Source organism: Enhydra lutris, unplaced genomic scaffold (assembly GCF_002288905.1).
Source record: "Enhydra lutris kenyoni isolate GAN:26980312 unplaced genomic scaffold, ASM228890v2 scaffoldscaffold55, whole genome shotgun sequence".
Taxonomy (NCBI): Eukaryota; Metazoa; Chordata; class Mammalia; order Carnivora; family Mustelidae; genus Enhydra; species Enhydra lutris.
In genome coordinates, this window is record NW_019154139.1 from 10,993,301 (window position 1) to 11,012,783 (window position 19,483).

Consider the following 19,483-nt stretch of genomic DNA (forward strand, 5'->3'; position numbering starts at 1 on the left):
CATCTGGGGACACAGGACGCATCTGGTGCAGATGTGCAGCTGCACGAGACAAAAATATTATCTAATGAGCATGCAGAGTGTTCCGAGAGGACTGTCGTTAGAACAAATTCAGAACAGGACGTGATCTGTGGTGATGAGCGAGCACGTGGTAACTGACAGAGCAAGCAGGATCTTTCAGGTGATTTCCCCCTCCCCCACCACCTCTTAGAGATGCACAGGGCAGGTGCATCTTACCGTTGGAAGACAGAAGCAACAAAATGCTTGACCTTGGCATCCCTGGAGCTCCTTCCTCTCTTGTCTATTTCTGCCATCTTCCATCAAACCAACCACTGGCTGTAGAGACCCCGGGAATGTGGTCATTCTTGCTTCAGTGGCAAGAGGAACCCCAGCTTCCTTGAAAGGCTCTGGAGTGGTTCTTCTTTGCAGACCAGGGACGAGAGTGGGAGAGGCCACCTTCGAGATAGGCTCCTTGTGGTCTGTGGGGCAAGGTGGGATCCAGGTTCTGAGAGAAAGATCTTCAGAGGTGCTGTGGCCGGCAAGAGGGGAAGAGGAGATGGAGAAGGAAATGTTTAGCACAGCCTGAGAGAGCTTTAGCCGGTGTTGATGGGGAGTGGTGTACTTAGGACTGAAATAGTAGGGCGACTATCAGAGTTTTAATCTGCACAAGTGAAAAAACTCTTAGTGGCCAGAGGTGAGATGTGGGGCACCTTGCTAGGGAGTTCTGACCCCTTGACCAGTTCCTAGAACCGAGGCAGCTCACAGACCCAGAGCCCCTTAAGTGGTCCTCTCGAGGAAGGACTCAGCTACACTGTCCAAAATGTATATGGGAAGTGCTTCTCCCTGCCTTCTCCAAAGGCACTGTGTGCTGGGGACAGGAAGTACCCAGACGTTTTGAAGATGATTGCTCCAGAAACCAGGCTAGAGCTGGGACAGGGCTTGCTTAATGGCCCTCTAGCAAATATTTTATTCTTGTTTCTGCAACACGTGGCTTTGCTGGTTTAGAGATCTTCGTTCGCAAGAGACAACTGCTTCTTATGGGCAATCAAACAGGGTTCTGTTGACCTGGAAGTTGAAACTGACACCTGGCCATTTGGGGGTTCTCATCTCTTTGAACCAAGAGGCAAGAAGGCAGGTGATGTCCCATTGAAGTGACTGGTAGTGATAGCAAAGAGAAGATTATTATCACACCATGCAGTGGGGAAGAACAGGAACCCAGGGCACTGTCTGCAATGCCTCTTAATATTATATATCCAGTGGCAAAAGTTAGTTAAACTACTCCAGCAACCCAATGGAGGCAGAACCTCCTTTAGGACTCACTTGGGTCCCCCTTTGAGGGCAAGAACCATGAAGGTGAAAGTGATGGCTGAGGGCAAGGAAAACACAGGTTGGATGATAGAAAAACACGTTACTAATTCCCATGATGCCCACAGGACCAGTTGTAGAAAAGGAGGACTGTGCAGGTGCTATTCAGTTTTTTCTCCTTTAAAAAAAAATACTTCATTTTATTGCTATTGAATTACTAAGAGCATTCAGGAGCATCAACATTCACAAGGCAAGTCAGTTTTGGTTGACATTCATTTCTCTTTTTTTTAAGATTGATCGACTGATTTGAGAGAGAGAGAGAGCGAGAGCACGCACAAGTTGGAGGGACAGAGAAAGAAGGAGAGAGAATTTTAAGCAGACTACCCCCTGAGCACAGAGCCCCACGTGGGGCTTGATCTCAGGACCCAGAGAACACGACCTGAGGGGAAATCAAGAGTCCGCCTCTCAACAGACTGACTGTGCCACCCAGGCGCCCAGACATACATTTCCTTTTAAGAGTTTCCCCAGAGAGGTCCTCAGATCGAAACTCGCACATCATTAAATAGGAAGTTGCCCATAAAACATGTTTGCAACATTTTTCCTGGCTCTTGGACTCTTTTCTGTCTTCAAAAAAAAAAAAAAAAATCTTTTTCTTTCTATTTCTCTTTATCTAATACAAAGTATTTTTGATTCAACATTTATGTTATTGGATATTTAAGGGAGTTGTGGCTGAGAAGGCAAATGTCCCTAGAGAGATGCCCATCTCTCTGAGAGACAGTGAGCATGGCGTTATCTGATTGAGCGGCGGTTGGCTTGGTTACGCAGAAGCATGACATTCTCACTTCCTGTTTCTGGAAGTTAAACACGAGTGAAGGGATGTGTGTGGACCCCGCGGACGTCCCCAGCCGTCTGAGTCACCTTGACATCACTGCTGGCACCGCAGAGGTCTTTTGCTCAATGCAGAGAAAACAGGAACTACAGTTCCCAGAATCCCTTTCTCTGTGTGGTCCAGGATCAAAGTTTGTCAGTGAGAGACATTCTGTGAGATGCGGGAGGCGTGGCGGATGACAAGACATTATTCTTTGGAAGCAGATGCATCCAGACCCATAAGTGCATGTGAATCCCGTTTTCCTGGAGAATTCTCAGGAACCCGTCCCTTGGTGTTCCAGGCCAGGCTCTTTGATTATAGCTTCCAGTTGCTTTCTCCACTCTTCCATAAACTGGAGAAGCCCCCAATTCTTGTGCTTAGTCCTTCATGTTCAAAATGCATAGAATGGTTGCCGTTTTCCTGACTGAACCCCACAAAGCTTGCTCCTACTGAACACGTATCATAGGAGAACTTCTGTGTGCTTTTATGTTAAAAATAATCTCTGATTATTTCTTCTTCCCTCCAGGAGTGAGGAGATCAAGGAAAGAAGATGAAGCAGGAAAAAAAAACAAAAAAACAGAAACAAAGATGAAGTAGGAAAAAAATAACAAAAATCAAAAAAAACCCTCTCGATCTGCTACATCTTTATCAGCCATTTGTATTCCTTCTGTAAGTTGTCTGCTCAGGTGTTTTCTTCTAGATTTTCCCCCTTTTGTAAAAAATATTTTATTTTTAATTAGTATCCACACCCAGTGCCATGCTAGAACTTACAGCCCTGAGCTCAAGAGTTGCATTCTTCACTGACTGAGCTGGCCGTCTCTTGATTTTTTTCCCCTTTTAATTGGATATTGCTCCTTTATTTTCTTTCTTTTTTTTTTTTTTTTTTTAATTTATTTGACAGATAGATGACGAGTAGGCAGAGAGGCAGGCAGAGAGAGAGGAGGAGGCAGGCTCCCCGTTGAGCAGAGAGCCCGATGCGGGACTCGATCCCAGGACCCTGAGATCATGACCTGAGCCGAAGGCAGAGGCTTTAACCACTGAGCCACCCAGGCGCCCCTGCTCCTTTATTTTCTTGATGGAACCCTTTGTATAACATAGATAGTGATCTTTTGTGGGCCACTTTTGTCCTGGAATATTGGGAAGAGGGAACACCCCTCCTTCCCCAATGCATACACACTCAACACACACACACACACTCTCTGACACTCATACTCTCACACACTCAAACTCACTCTCATACATTCACACGCACGGACACACTTACACCCATTCTCACACACTCCTTCCCCTCGTACTCACACACACGTTCACTTTTACACTCACTCACACTACCCAATATTTCACACGCTCACACTAACACACTCATTCACTCTCATACACACTCTCACGTTCACACTCCCACACACACTCCCATGTTCATGTAAACTCACATTCACACACGTGCATCCCTGATGTCCACAGAGGAGAGGAATCTTAACCCCTCTCTCCCTCTCCTCCCACCTTCCAGTCTTTCTTTTTCCCTAGGGAAGAAATGACACTTGGTTCAGGGGGTCACTGTTCCGGGGGTGTCCACGCTGAGTTCTCATTCCCCAGGGACACCTGAAATCGTCAAGCAACCCATCCACTCCTCCCCAGCTTTTGGGGCAGAACCTCCACTTTCCAGCCTCTGTGCCCGTGGCCCACAGGTAAGTCAGGACGAGTGGGAAACACAGACCCAGCTTCCCCATGGGTTTGTTCGTGGATTACAGAGGTGGGGTTCAGAGAAGAGATGATGAAAAGACCTTCCTCTTTGTATAACATGTTTTATGAGAAGTTTTGCAATTTGTATTATTGATTAGTTTTCAGCCATTAATGAAGCCAACATTTTATTCTCCATTTGGCTCAATTCTTCATGCTTCCTGTGTCCACCATCCCACACACTTTTTACAATCATCTTTGGTCAGAAATGTCAGTGTTTTCTGTTAGGGTTTTGGGGTTTTATTCCTTCAACCTTATTCAACAAGTATTCTTTTTTTTATTTTTTAAAGATTTTATTTATTTATTTTAGAGAGAGAGACAGTGAGAGAGAGAGCACGAGAGGAGAGAAGGTCAGAGGGAAAAGCAGACTCCCCGTGGAGCTGGGAGCCCGATGCGGGACTTGATCCCAGGACTCCGGGATCGTGACCTGAGCCGAAGACAATCACCTAACCAACTGAGCCACCCAGATGCTCTCAACAAGTATTATTTAAACATTCCCAACATGCCAGGTACCGTTTCTAGTTCTGGGAATATAACCATAGTAACAAAAACATACAGATCCCCCTCGCCTCATGAACTGAGCGGCCAGTAATGTCCAGAAGGACATTCCTGTCTGAAGATTATACAAACAGTTGTGTGCCTTTTTTCCTAGTATTTTCATGGTGTCTTTTTTTTTTTTTTTTAAAGATTTTATTTATTTATTTGACAGACAGATCACAAGTAGGCAGAGAGGCAGGCAGAGAGAGAGAAGGAAGCAGGCTCCCCGCTGAGCAGAGAGCCCGATGCGGGGCTCGATCCCAGGACCCTGGGATCATGACCTGAGCTGAAGGCAGAGGCTTTAACCCACTGAGCCACCCAGGCGCCCCTCATGGTGTCTTTTTACTTTTAGATTTTTAGCCATTTGCAAATTATTTTTGTGAATGGTGTGAGGCAGGGAACCTAACCTCCAAACCGGAGCTGGTTGATTATCTCAAGCATTTTTGTGTGCGTGTATCATCTTTTCACCATAATTTGAAATGGCTTCCATTGTCTTGTAGTAACTCCCCACATACATCTGGTTTTATTGCAGACTTTTGTGGTGGGCAGCCTTGTAAGGGTATATTCTCACCCTTGTGGAGTCCCCTCCCCTCAAGGATGAGCTGGACCTGGGGACTTGCTTTCAAGCCACAGAATACTGCACTCGTGATGAGGTGTCACTTCTGAGATTAGATGACAACAGGCCATGACTGCCTCCCACTGGCTCTCTCTTGTTCTCTCTTACTTGATCATGTTGGCGAAGCCAGCCTCCATGTTGGGAACTCGAAGCCAGCCGCCATGTTGGGAGCTGCAGGAGAGAACCGATCATGTGTTGAGAAACTAAACGTGGTTGGGTGCTGACCAACAGTCAGGAAGGGACTGAGGCTCTTGGTCCAATAGTCCCAGAGGAGCCAAATCTCACCAGCAGTCACCCAGGGAGTTTGGAAGCAAATCCTCGCTCAGCTGAATCTTGAGGGGACCATGGCCCCAGCTGGAGCTTTGACTGTGGCCCGGCCTGAGCCACATCTGGTCTGACTGTGAGGCCATGAGGTAATACATGGTACTGTTTTATGCCAGACACCCACCACACTGTTCCCAGTCTTTCCTTGAAGGTGGGTATCTTCAACCTTGGGGAAGTCTTAGAGTCTGACTTTGTACCCCTTCTCCTTGGGATGGTGGCAGCACCAGTGGGATTGGCCCAGGAGGCCCCCTGCCACAGCCCGATGGAGAGGTTCCCAGGGCCTGTGGGACACATGACCCTGAGTTCCTATTCTCTCATTTGGGATAGTGATGTAAGTACTTCCCTCGAATTTCTTTCCCAGTTTCAATAAGAAATAATTAACATACATCACTGTGTAAGTTTAAGGTGAATGACATGATGGCTTGATTTACATGCACTGTGGAATGACAGTAGATCATATATACATATAGGTCATAGATACAAGAGGAAGAAAGAAAAAAATAGGGAAAAAATTCTCCTTATTATGAGGACTCAGGATCTACTCTCTTCAACTTTTCCATACCTCTAATTTTTAAGAGAAGCATATACATATAGAAAGAGCAAAGTAAATGGAATTCCAACCACACAGAATCTTTTTAAACATCATTTGGAGGAGATAACTTCCAGCAATCCCAGGCATGATGCAATTCTTTCTTGTTAGAGATTAGCAAGCCTTTCTTGGAAGGACCTGGAGCCCAAGGCATAAATTGCTTAGGAAAACCAGGCAAGAGCTAAAGAAAGAAAAACAAAGATAGGAAGGAGGGAAGGAAAGAAGGATGGGCTACCCAGCTCAAACTTGTCCGTGCACCCAAGATGTAGGAAGCCAATATCCGAGACACAGTTCGAAGCAAGGAAAGTTTTATCATCAGAACGGCAGCCCAGTGAGAAGGCAGGGAGTCATTCCCAAGGCTGCCTTGCCCTGTTGAGCCAAGGGGCAGCTCTGTGTTTGGGGAAGGAGGCGAACGCAGGAGAGGAGGGTTTCTTGAAACCTCCGACGGGGGAGGGGCGGGAGAGCTTGAAACAGCCTGGGGGTAAGCACTGTTCCAGACAGCAAGGCGCTGTTTGGGACCTGGTACATTCAGATATGTCAAGACAAATGTTAACAGCCCTTGTCCCCATTAGGTTTCTACAATCAGTGGGTAAACAGGGAGTAGAGATAAAAAGGCAAAGTTAATGATTGATCTTGCATGAGGTTAAGAGGTACGTAAAATACAATTAAGTAGGGAACAAAACACAACGTGGGGCTAAGTTAATAATGCAGCTAATACCACTGTAGTTCTGCTCATGCTTGCAAAAGAGGTTCAGGAACTGAATGTCTGGCCCCAGAAGGAGGAAAGATTCCTCTCTTCCTACCAGAAGAAAAAAGTCCCGGTACTTTGCTATCATGAGGTCTCAGGTTCCATGTAAAAAGTTTTCCCAAGAAAATATGAAAATCATCCACCAAGGATGGAATGTGAATGTGGATAAAGTGATAACTAGGACGCTTTCTGCTTCCGATTATGGAACAATGGTGTGCGTTGAGGATATTAATGATTTCATGTATTACATGGAGATTATAGCAACAATTTTATCCTGAGTGTTTAGAAGCTTTTAATGCTGACCTTGTCCACCCAAATTTTGAAAAGAGAAAACAATAGCCTGTAAGGCACAGATGAGAAAAGCAGATGTTGTCATGGAGAGAGAGAAAATTAATAGAATTATAAGAAATATTATGTGCAAATAAATGTGTGCCAGGCTTTGGGAAAATCTCGCTGAAATGCACAACTACCAGGTGAAATATATCAAAACGAAGTCAAAGAGCAGTAGAGATGCTAATGGAAGAGAGAAAAGATGAAACTCTTTCTGATGTTGGTTTTCATGGGATGCTCAATTTCATTCCCTCCCACAGAAGACGGGCACAGCTCCCAGGAGGGCCTCTTACTTTGGACACAGATCCTCGAGACAAGAACGCCAGCTGCCATGTAGGAAAAGGAAGCAGTTTTCAAAAACTAACTATGTCCCCTTTTATTTTTTTAAAGATTGATTTTTAGTTGTTTAGTTAGTTAGTTTAGAGAGAGAATGTGCACAAGAGCGATTATGAGCTGGGGGAGGGGCAGAGGGAGAGAATCTGAAGCCGACTCTTTGCTGAGCATACAGCCCATGTGGGGCTCAATCTCACGACCCTGAGATCATGACCTGAGCTGAAACCAGGAGGTTTTGGAGGCTCAACCGGACTGAGCCATCCAGGCGCCCCCAGCAATGGTTCCTTTTAAACGTAAAGTACTAAAACCCAGAATAATGGTAGAAAAAAAAAATGGAAAACCATATTTAATAATGAACCACTGATAAACTCGTCACCCAGACAGTTCAACAGTCAAGGTCATCTGAGATTTTAAGGTCTTTTAAAGCAAGTCACTGTTAAGCAATAGGCAATCCTTACGTTATTTAACTGATCCCAGAGGTAGAGGATACAGATGGGAGGGAAATTTCCGCATTCATTCCGTGCAACTATCACATTCCTACAACGTGGGGAGAGAGCATATAACCGCCCCCTCCCCCTTTGGAAAGAAACCTAAGGTCAGGAAGGTCCTTTCCAGAATGGAGGTCAGCTAACAGCTCATCAGGAACAGACTTGCAAGCTTGGGGTTAAAACTAAGGAAAAAGGTTCAAAGCCTAATGCACTTTTGCTTTACCTGAACTCAGTCCTGCCTCCCAGAATAAAATGAGTCCCTCTGATGCTAATAAACATGTTAATTTACTCTTTGTTATTCATATTCAGACTCGCCGAATAATTTAGCTGTTTCTAATGCTGGTGAAACATTGCTCAGGCTAAATTATATAACTCGTGAAAGTTAATGATGATTCAAAAATTATGTCAGGACACATAAAGGATTCAGCAGCAGGCTTAGCAAATTTCTTAAAGAAGCGTGAAATTCAGAGACTGTGACGCCCCAATGGATGATCGCGGCATGAAGAGAGACATCCCTCTGTTCTCTTTTTACTGCAACAGAATTTTAAAATGGGTGATAGTTGCCAGCTTTTTTTAGCTGACATCCAAATCATAAAACAATGCTTGTTCATTACCATCATTTTAAACTTTGTCTTCCACGTCCCCCACATCTGATAAAGCTAGCACAAAAAAAAGATCTATAGACCAACCTTACTTATAAACGCAGACACAAAATCATCAATAAGATATCGGCAAATCAAACACAGAAATGTTTTCACAGAATCTCTGAACGGGTAGAATTCATTCCAACAAGGCGGTGACGGTGCCAATGTAGGAAAACTGTCAGCGCGAAAGGTAAAAGGAGAAATCCTACAGGTAAATCTTTTTTTTTTTTTTAAAGATTTTATTTATTTATTTGACAGACAGAGATCACAAGGAGGCAGAGAGTCAGGCAGAGAGAGAGAGAGGGAATCAGGCTCCCTGCTGAGCAGAGAACCCGATGCGGGACTCGATCCCAGGACCCCGAGATCATGACCTGAGCTGAAGGTAGCGGCTTAACCCACTGAGCCACCCAGGCGCCCCTCCTACAGGTAAATCTTATGGCATTAGAAATTGTCCCATGACCCAGACCCATTGTCTCCCTCGTGGGTTTGGCGTTCGAAGGGACTGTCCACCATGGTGGCTTCCATGTCACCAAGCTGGGAATCGTCAAAGCAAAAATGGTACCAGGCAAAGTTAAACAGACAAGGATGACCTTATTCAAGGCTACTGCAGTGGAGAGGAGAGACTTGAACCAAGTGAGAACTGGGCTCTTTCTGCTTCTGATTGGACAACATCGTGCATTGAGGATATTAATGATTTCATGTATTACATGGGGATTATAGCAACAATTTTCTGCAAGTTCTGAGTTCAAAGACGCTTTCTCAAAATGATGTTTAAAACCCGTTGTGCTCAGAGTCCCTCTTGCTTGCCGCTCACATGTGGATATGTGTCTCTTAAGAATTAAAGAAAAGTGATTGCATCCTTATCCCAAGTGAGACGCGTGTCACATGGACACTGGGAACTGCTCACCGGGCTGTGGCAGGCGTCTCCCAGGCCATGGGCCAACCCCACTGGTGCTGCCACCATCCCGAGGAGAAAGGGCACCGAGCCAGACTCTAAGACTTCTCTGGAGTTTAAAGAGCCCCACCTTCAAGCAGAGGACTGGAAACAGTGCTGGAATGTCTGGGCTCTGCCTGGCCACATAATGAATAGGAAATAAAGACGGACATTCTTTGCCTAATCAGTCTTTTTTTTTAAGTTAATTAATTAGTGTTTTGGAGGGAGGGGCAAAGGGAGAAGGAGAGAGAATCCAGGCAGACTCTGTGCGGAGCATAGAGCCCAACACAGGCTTCCTTCTCAGGAACCTGCGATCATGACCTGAGTGGAAACCAAGAGTTGGATGCCTAGCCAACCGCTCCACCAGGGCGCCCCTGATCACAGCCTTTTGGGCTTGGGCAGCTGCTGCCATTTCATGGGACTCGAAAAGAATCCAAGTCCAGAGAGGGCCGGCATTCCCAACCACAGCCAGCCCCATGGCCCCCAAGAACAGCAGAGGCTGTCCACCTTGGCCTTGAGCCTTCTTTGGGAAAGGACATCCTGGCGCAGGGGTGTGCTCTGCCCGCCTCTGGCCACACTCCTAGTCCCTATCAGAGCCTGAAGCCCCCCTCCCCCCATGGGCTGCCCAGCCCCCGCTGTGAGGCTGGAGGTTGAGTGACATTCTGCTGTCATTAAGTGGCTTTCCAGCAGGATCGTCACGGACTGTCCCGCTCAGCACCCCGCCGAGCTCACCTTCTGAACTGCTTGTGACAGACCGACATGTTTCTGTGACTTTAACAAACTGGGTCTGACTTCCCGGGGGGCCCATCAGCTGCAGGCCCCGGGAGACAGATGTTCTAGACCTGGGAGGCGAGGGGCCCGGATACGGATCATGCCCGTGAAATCACCAAGATAAATGCCACCTTGTATGACTTCTCGGCCTCTCGGTAGTAACGCTGTTTTCATTTGTAACCTCCACTACAGTGGGTCTGTATCTCTCAGTCAAAAACTGTCAGGCCAGCAGACAGAACACCGTGGCCCAGGCATGTCTCCAAGGTCATTGTAGAGACCAGGACGGATCTAGGATGAAGTTTCCTGCTGTCCTTTCTTGGGAAAAGAAACCCACAGGAAATGAGGGAAACATAGGACCACCTGCCTTGGTTTTGCAAGGGACCACCCTATTATCAGCAGTGAGAAATGTTTCTATTTGTATTAACATGACTTTTGTATTAACATGTATTAACACGACTTTCTTTTGTATTAACATGACTTTTATAAAAATATGAAATGAGGTTGTTGGTAAAGGATGGTTTCTTTTCAATTGTTCTTGATTTTGAAATAAAAGTTGATATGCTTTTACTCCTGTTTTTGCTTTTTTTTTTTCCTTTCACTCATCAATATCAATGAAAACTCAATGCCTGGGAACACATGCGCAGAGGCTGGAGGCAGAGAAACAAGGGATAGAGGGGAAGGATGCCTCCACTTACTAACTGGGGGCACAGAGAGGAGGCTCCTGTAGGAAGGGGGTCCCACATCCAGCATGCAAGGGGTGGGGCCGGAAGTGCACCTGGGAGCTGGGAAGGGACAGAATAAGTCTGTCTCTTGAGTTTTTTTAGCACAGAGGCTCAGGCATGGAGAAGAAGGCAGGAAGTCAGCCGTCAGGGGGGTATCCCCCCCAAATCACCTCCACAGTGAGGACCTGGCCTGGTTCCACTGGGTGCCCAGCCCCTCTGTCTCAAATTAGTTTCAGGTGCACAGGGCTTGGGCGCCGGTGTGAGAACCCCCCTTTCCCTGGACTGGAGTTCGTCCAGACTCTTCTGTTATTTCCGATCCTTGGTATGACTCGGTTCTTTTGAATCAATAGTTGTTGTTTTTTTAAAGATTTTATTTATTTATTTGACAGAGAGAGAGATCACAAGTAGGCAGAGAGGCAGGCAGAGAGAGAGACTGGGAAGCAGGCTCCCCGCCGAGCAGAAAACCCAATGTGGGGCTCAATCCCAGGACCCTGAGATCATGATCCAAGCCGAAGGCAGAGGCTTAACCCATTGAGCCACCCAGGTGCCCCTGAATTCATAGTTTTGAATGAGGCAGAAAAAGTGTTAAGCACGTGCCTTGAGAGATGAGGTTGGAGATTTCATAGACACAGGGCTGCCTGACATGAGGAGGGGACTGGGGAGATCAGGGATTAGGGTTCGGTGTGGACGTGAGGATGTTGTGTGGGTCCAGGCTGTTGGGGACCATCAGCTCCCCATCAAGGAAATGGAGATACCCGTCATCCCAGCTGTCTTTTTCCTGATGGAGGAGCCTAAGTGACTGACCTGCCACTGGGGGTCCTCAAGATAGCCTGAGGAGGGCGGGGCTCCAGGATGGGGGCTGTGGCTGGCAAGGTGGACCTTCAGTCATAGTACATGCCCATCAGCCTCATGCCTGGACCACCTCCCTGGGTCTGATCAACATCGGGGGCCTTTGCCTCCATGCTGCAGATCACAACGCTTTTTTCCTATGTGTGGTCCCCCATCTCAAATCTTAAAAGGGGAAAAAATCATGTGGGAATAAAATGACCTCATGTTAAGGATGTTATGGAGTTCCTGTTCAATGACCAAACCAAGCAAATGTTACAACCAGTTCAAAGGGGAGTCCAAAGAACAGAAACATTTATTATATTTATAGATTAGGAACTTTGGGATGAACTGTATGTCTGTGTTGTGCGTGTGTGTGTGGTGAGGGGGAGTGTTGTCCTTCCACTGGGCAGAATTTGCTTGCATTCCTGGAGAAAAGGATTGCTTTTCATTGCTATCAGTTATGTGCAATTTACAGAGTTATAAACTAGCTCAAACACAGTAGAAGGCTAGACTCGGATTTCCCTCGCCCATCACAGTGCGTGTGCTCCAAACAAAGTGTGATTTTCCTTTGGAGACATCCAGCAATCTTTTTTGCTCACTTCAGATTTCCTTAAGAGACAAAGAGGAATTTTTAAGTATCTGGTTAAAGCTGATGTCGTTTCTAGCAAGCCGGGGGCGAGAAATAAATTGGACTACCGTTCTTATTCATAACCAGATGTGTCACGGCTTGACATTCTCCTTTATCTCCTGGGCTGTCTCTATCTTTTTCTTTAGGGATTATCTAAATATATGCCTAAGGACCTTCGGAGCCTTTCTGGCAATCTCAACTGGCCTGCATTATGTTTTAAGATAATGGTGATGTGGCTCTGTCCCCTCTCTTCCCAGCTCAGGGTGAAGGGGACTGGGAGAGGTACATCTCCACCTGGCCCAGAGGGTGGGAGCTTGCTGGACTGTTTGGGGCTTATGAATGTCCTGGGTGCCATAGGGAGGCAGTGACCCCACTTGGGAACAGAGCCATCTCCATAGAAGCTTCCAGAAACATGTGGCACTTGGGCCCCTCTCATGGGCAGACAAGGTTGGGGGGCTGGATTGGCCTGCCCCTTGGAGGCTTCTGGAGGGTTTCCTGATGAATCACAGCTCCTGGGCACTGGTCCAAGGGCAGGATAAGCATCCTCCTTGGGTCCCCAGCCCCGGCCTCTCTAGAGCACCACATTCAAGGATGGGCTTCTAAATCCCAACCCAGGGCCTCTTCCCGCCACATACTTTGTGGTCTGTAGACCCAAAAGCCCTTTTCTCCTTGGTCTTCTCCTCTTCCTCAAGACTGCCACACCCGCCCTTCACCTGCTCCCCCGCAAACAGCTGAAGGCCCGAGGGAGATGTGAGTATCCTAACCTCGATTAATCCTTGTGGTAGTGTTATGAAGTCGAGAAACAGCTATGATTGTTCCCATTCTACAGATGATAAAGTTGAGACTCGGACAGTTGAAGTCACTTGTTCAGGACCACACAGCTCTGTGCAGAGCAAGAATCAGCGGCCTCCCCCCAGGGTCTGCAAAGCTAGCTCTCCTTCCCCAGCTCTAGGCTGACTCCAGTCGTGAGCTCCCTCCATGGGAGAGGTTTTCATAAGCGTAGCCCCGCCATTGGCAAGGGAGGCTGCCATGCTTCTCAGCCCGGACTCTTCCCTCTTGTCCCCTCATGGGGGCCATTTCTCAAGTGCTCTGAGGTCCTATCTTCCTCATGATTGCTGTTTGGTTCTGGTGCCCCTGTGGCCCTGTGACACACCCTTGATGAAAGGGATGTAGCTTAGGGGAGTAGGGTTGGGGTCCCTTCTCTGGTTCCCCATTTTGGGCTCAGATCACCCTACCATGACTCGCCCCGTGTCTGGCTCTTCTCTGGCCTCAGCAGGACCAAGGGCCTGGGGCCAGGGCCTGTACTAAAGGAGAAGTAGTGGGGGGCTCAGGGGTCATGGGGAGGCATGTTCAATGTGGGGTGTCTCTGGAAAATCTGAGGGGAGGTGTCCTCTGGGCAGCTGGATCTATGGCTGTTGGACTGGGGGGAGAGAATGGACCTGGAGAAACACTGGGAGAATGCTGGAGAGCCGGAGACCCTGAAGATGGAGCACCAGAGGGGGTCATATGGCATGGGCCGTGCATGGGAGCACAACCCTGGGGACACTGTGCTGGAAGGAGAAGCCTGGGCCAGGGAGGACAGAGAAGGGCCCATCAGAGGGGGTGGGCGGAGGCTCGGAGCTGAGAGGTTGCAGGTGTTACACGGGAAATTCGTATAAGGCCCTGGGACAGGCCACAGTCTGGCTGCCATGTCTAAGGATCCTGGTGAGTCCAAGGACAGGCTAACGGTGACAAGGCAATGTCCCAGGTGACACTGGCGAGAGCCAGTGCTGCGGCATGGGGGGCGGGAGCCAGACTGTGGCCCGCGAAAAACAGGAGGAGGAACAAGGCTCTTGGGCAAAGCTCGGCTGCGGAGGGAGGGCCGAGGAGACACACAACTCATTGTGGGTCCTGGCTGGGCGAGGACAGATGTCGTTTCAAAGATGGAAGAGTGTTGACTGTGTTTTCAGGTGTGAGAACGCAGACCAGACGAAGAGGGGATCTGCTGATGGGACTGAGGGACACGGGAGGGAACGGCCTGGTGTAGGGAAGGGGTGTGATGACAAGGAAAAAGAATGCCATGAGCTTGGACCTGGAAAAGCCTGCTGGCCAAGTGCCTGCCTTCGGAGAAGCTTCTGGCTTTGCTTCAGTGTGACCCATCACACGACAGCCCCCCAACCCCCACCCCCACCTCTAGGAGCTGACCCAGCAAAGCAGGAACCCGTTGTCCTGGATCAAACCATTCACATGTGTGGCTGAAGAGAACAGGTGCTGATTAGATGTCCCCAGTCAGCGGGCGGTTCTGCTCCACGAAGCCAGGTCGGGACATCCACGTGCAGCAGCTAGCTGGGAGCTGGGCCGCGTGGCTGGAATGCCAGAGACGGCCACGCTAGTGTAACCGGGCCGCCTCCCTCCCCTCCATGGGGGCTGCTCACCCTCCAGGCCTTCTGTCTGCATGAGTCCTCGACACCGGGCAGCTCCATCTGCTTCACCGGCTGGCTGACCGGGAGCCGACAAGCTCTGGCCCTTGCCCACCTGCCCCCGAGGTCCCCCACCTAGCTCCTCTGTGCCCTGCTGGCTGACCCAAGTCAGATGGGAGGAGAAATCGTCCCCTCCTGTGAACAAGAGGCCCCACGAAGGTCACAGCACAGAGGGGCATGCAGGTGGGAGGGACGGTGGCCATTATCCTTGGAAACAGTTGGCCACAGCATTCATTCGAGATAGAACCTTGCCGTGAAAATGTCTTCGATGTTTTTTTTAACCGTTCAGTGAATGCTAATGAAAAGAGAAAACATTATCCCTAATGAAGTTTCTCTTTTATTCTTTTATTACGCTGATGGGCATTTCGTATGGGAAAGTGACAAGACCACGTTTCACCAAAAGGGAAAACGAGAATCCCCTGAATCTTGTTCACTAGAGAAAACACGCAGGAGATGGGGGGACTCTGGAGAGCTCTGGACTAGCAGTTCATCCTGAGAGACCTTCAGCCAGAAATCCCTTTTCCGACGATTAAAGTTCTGAAAAGATTCGTTGCCCTCCCTGAATAATCATGGGAGGTCATGAATGGAACCTGAGATGTTATCGGTACAGAAAGGAACATGAATTTGAAATTTGAAATCTAATTTATTGGATGTCTGCTGGGTGTCTGGCAGTATGCTGGGCTTCTGCTCCCCAGGTGCTCACAGTAGAATGGGAGGCAGAGGAGCGGACAGATGATTTCAGCTCGGTGCGGCGGGAGCTAGAGCAGAGAGGTGCCGGGGGTCCCCGGGCACTGGGGCTGGGAAGGCGCAGGAGGGGAGACAGGAGGAGAGAGAGAACAAGTTTCTCCCATGCACGATGACCCCCACAGGATGCACTGAAACGCAAGCAGGGGTGCACCAGGGCCGGAAGCCAAAGCGAAAAAGCATAAACAGATACAGGCCGGTGGAAAAGGAATTTATAAAAGGACCTTGGATGTGATGTAGTATGTCTCAGCAGTTAGTGTTTCTTATTTCCAGATGGGTACTGGATCTTTTTTTTACAAGCTGTTTTGTAACACAAGTACTCAAACCCACATGAAACAATTTAGCTTAACAATAAATTATAAGGTGAATATCCTTGTAATTGCCTCCCCCAGGATAGGAGCGAGATCCTTGCCCTTCTCCCAGGCCAGCCTCCCAGCCCGCCCCAAAGCAGTACCCTGACTCCTAGGGGGGCCTCTACCACCATCCCAAGTGTCCTTCTCCTGCACCAGCCACTGTGTGTCTCTGAACACTACGCATACTTTGCCTTTTGTAACCTATACGTACCCGCTCTTTTCTCCCCTTGCAATGCATTTGCTTACACACTTCTCATGCTGAAACTGAATCAGGCAGTTGAAATATAAATACATATTTATTATTTCAAGAGCAAAATGCTGCACTAATTAAGGATGGTGAAAGCTATTAATTTTTATGAAGAAAACCGTAATTAAGAGGTTTAAAAGTTAAATAGGGACATAGATGGATGGTTAGTACAAATATTAAGACAGTGTATTTGCTTGATAATTTCAGGAAGACTATTACAGACCAATCCTATTAAACTTAAATAACAGTAAAAGGCAGGAAGTAGAGATTTAATTATATTATAATTCTAATCTCTGTAGAAATTGGAGGGTATTAGCGTTCCTCACACAGAACAGAATCTCTTTAAGAATTCTGTTTCCTTTTTGAGCGGTTTCATGCCTTTTAGGCCATGGATCCTTCAAGCAAAGGACCTGTTTGAGAATCGTTCACATCTTGGGAGAGTAAATTACAAGCAAAATGCCAACTTCGCCGCGCGCGCCCAGATTTCACAGTGGACAAAGTTCCCAGCACAGCATGAGTGAGCAAGTGTGTTTGAGGCAGACGTGGTGAAGGGGGGAAGCAAAAAAGGAAAGGGAGCCGGGATTACAGATCAGTAAGGCATTCGGCCAACAGCCTATCCTTATTCTTCCAACCTCAACACAGCAGACTCAACATGAACACCATAAGGTACCACCCCTCACAGTTTTGCGTCTTCGGAGGCTAAAATTTCAACAACACACTTGTAGAAATGACGGCTCTGGGAGTTGTAGATGAGGCTTTCGGGATATGTCTAAGCCACTCATCCTGAGTACGGGGTTTCTTCTGGAAATATACTTGCTAGAAACTTTGACCTGAATTATGTTCTACTGAGCACCGGAAGATCAGGGTAACATCCCAAGGGCTGGTTGACCAGGGGTGTCAATGAAGCAGCACTGGGTGCCCGAGAGGAAACCAGGGAGCAGCCTGGTGCCCACAGTGCTGAGCCCTTGTCATTAGTAGCCAGGAAAATGTCAGCGTTTCAATCTGGGAGACTCACATTTGCAATAATAAAGTGTAGTGATGTTTTGTTTCTTTTTTTTTTTAAGGTTTTTATTTATTTATTTGACAGACAGAGATCACAAGTAGGCAGAGAGGCAGGCAGAGGGACAGAGAGAGAGGGGGAAGCAGGCTCCCTGCTGAGCAGAGAGCCTGATGTGGGGCTCGATCCCAGGACCCTGAGACCATGACCTGAGCCAAAGGCAGAGGCTTTAACCCACTGAGCCATCCAGGTGCCCCTGATGTTTCGTTTCTGATGAATGATGTTTCTGTTCCTTCTTGGATGCCTGAAGTTTGTTCTAGGCCGATGATGGTTGACTTGGGCCCTGGTTATCCTCAGGACCCTGAGCTCTGCTTGTGAGGACATCAGCAGAGTGGTGAGGGCAAGAGGGAACACCAGGGTCCGGGGGAGCCAGGTTCAAGGCACAGGCTGGCAGATGCCATCTGGTGCCAGCATTTTGTAGCTGGGGAGACCTCACAGTGAGGCTCAGGGATGGCAAGTGGCCCCCCAAGATGACACAGCCAGGTAAAGGCTCAGACAATGTCAGGTCTCTGAACTCAGCTCTGGTGTCTTATGAGGGCCTTCTGGATGAGGGCCGCCACTCGGCGGCGCAGGCTCACGCTCCAGGCCTGGGGCCTGGGTAAGAGAACATGGCCACTTCCTGCAACTTCTCAGGTCCTGTTTCCAATCACCCTCCACCTGGCCCAGCATTTGTCGTGATTCATTATCTGTGAATCCATCTGCACTCACCTCCACACAACCGTCCAACCATAAGGACACCCTGAGCTGGCTTTCCCGAAATCCACTTTGATGCCTCAGAGACCTACGGGCCCTTCTGTTTCACAGGATTCACCCTCCTTAATGCAACTGTTGTTTCAAACCACACCCCTCCCCTGCTATTCCAACACAAGAGACACAAATTTAGAGTTTGGGTTTTATTTTATAAAAAAAAAATATTTTATTGCAATTTTTTTCAGCTAACAAATGTCCGAACATTTTGGAATTCATTCTCTTGGATTTCTTTTTAATCCATGTAGGGCTACCTCATCCATCTGTAACACAGGATTCTACTTTAGAATAACTTGAAGTGTTATTATTATAGCAAGTCATCCTTTGTGAATATTCACGTTGTTTATCATCCTTTCCCTCCTCCCAACATTGCTGTATTGAGCAGGGCTTTCAGAACAAAAATGACAACATTGGATCTGCCACTTGTTAAAACGTTACAAAGCTGGGAGGGGGGGCATTGAGCAGACAATGTAAGATAAGAAAATTGGAAACCTAGAAACCCACTAAGTATATCAGGGACTTTCTAGATCATAAAACTGGCGTTTTAGACACAGGGACGAAGAATGGGTGTTTCAACAAACGATGGAAAAACACCCAGGCCACTCATTCCGGGAAAACATGAAGGCAACTCTCCCTCTCGCATGCGAACATTCCAAACCCAACACAATTTTACACAAAAAGCTTGAAACTGAAAAAGAACTAGAAAAATATCAATTAGGACCAATATAGTTTTGGAGGGGGAAAGCCCTTGTAAATTGGACACCCAAAGTAGCGCCAGTAAATCTCTGTGTGTGGAGAAGGCTACATTGTATGGGTCTGTCTACCATCCTCAGATACAAAACCCAAAGACAAACTACAAACTAGAGGGAAAAACCTGCACCGATCATGAAAGACCACATGTAAACAGTTAAAAAAAAAAATCGGGAAAAGATGAACACCCTGCAAAACAAAGTCCTTAACGGGCTAAGCCCAGTCAAGAAATACGAATGCCCAGGAAATACGAAAATGCGTGCAAAATTGATAGTTATCAAATAATGCAAATTAAAACAATTTAATGCCTTTTTTTTTTTTTTTTTTTGGCATGTCAGAAAGGCACATATTTTAAGAAACCATAATCCTCTGGGTAGGACCAGACATAGCTCCAAAGCCCCTGGGCCGTGGCCAGGAGAGGTAGGAGCTGTAAGTTCTTTCTGGAGGGAGGGCAGCAGCATGACTCTGATTTTAAGCCCCGAAGGGTGCAGGCCTTTGATAATTTCCCCTTTTTCCCTTTGTTGAGCGGTTCTTCCCAGCATTTCTGTAGTGCATGTGGTTTCTGGACGTCCCTCCATAGGCCCCACCAGGCAGGACATAGAAAGTAGCCAGTGGGCGGAACGCACACCATGAGACTGGGGTTGTGGGGGGGCTCCTGTGAGCTCAGCACAACTCTCCTCTTGCACTCCCCTTACCATGCTCATTGCTCGGAGCGCCCAGAATCAGG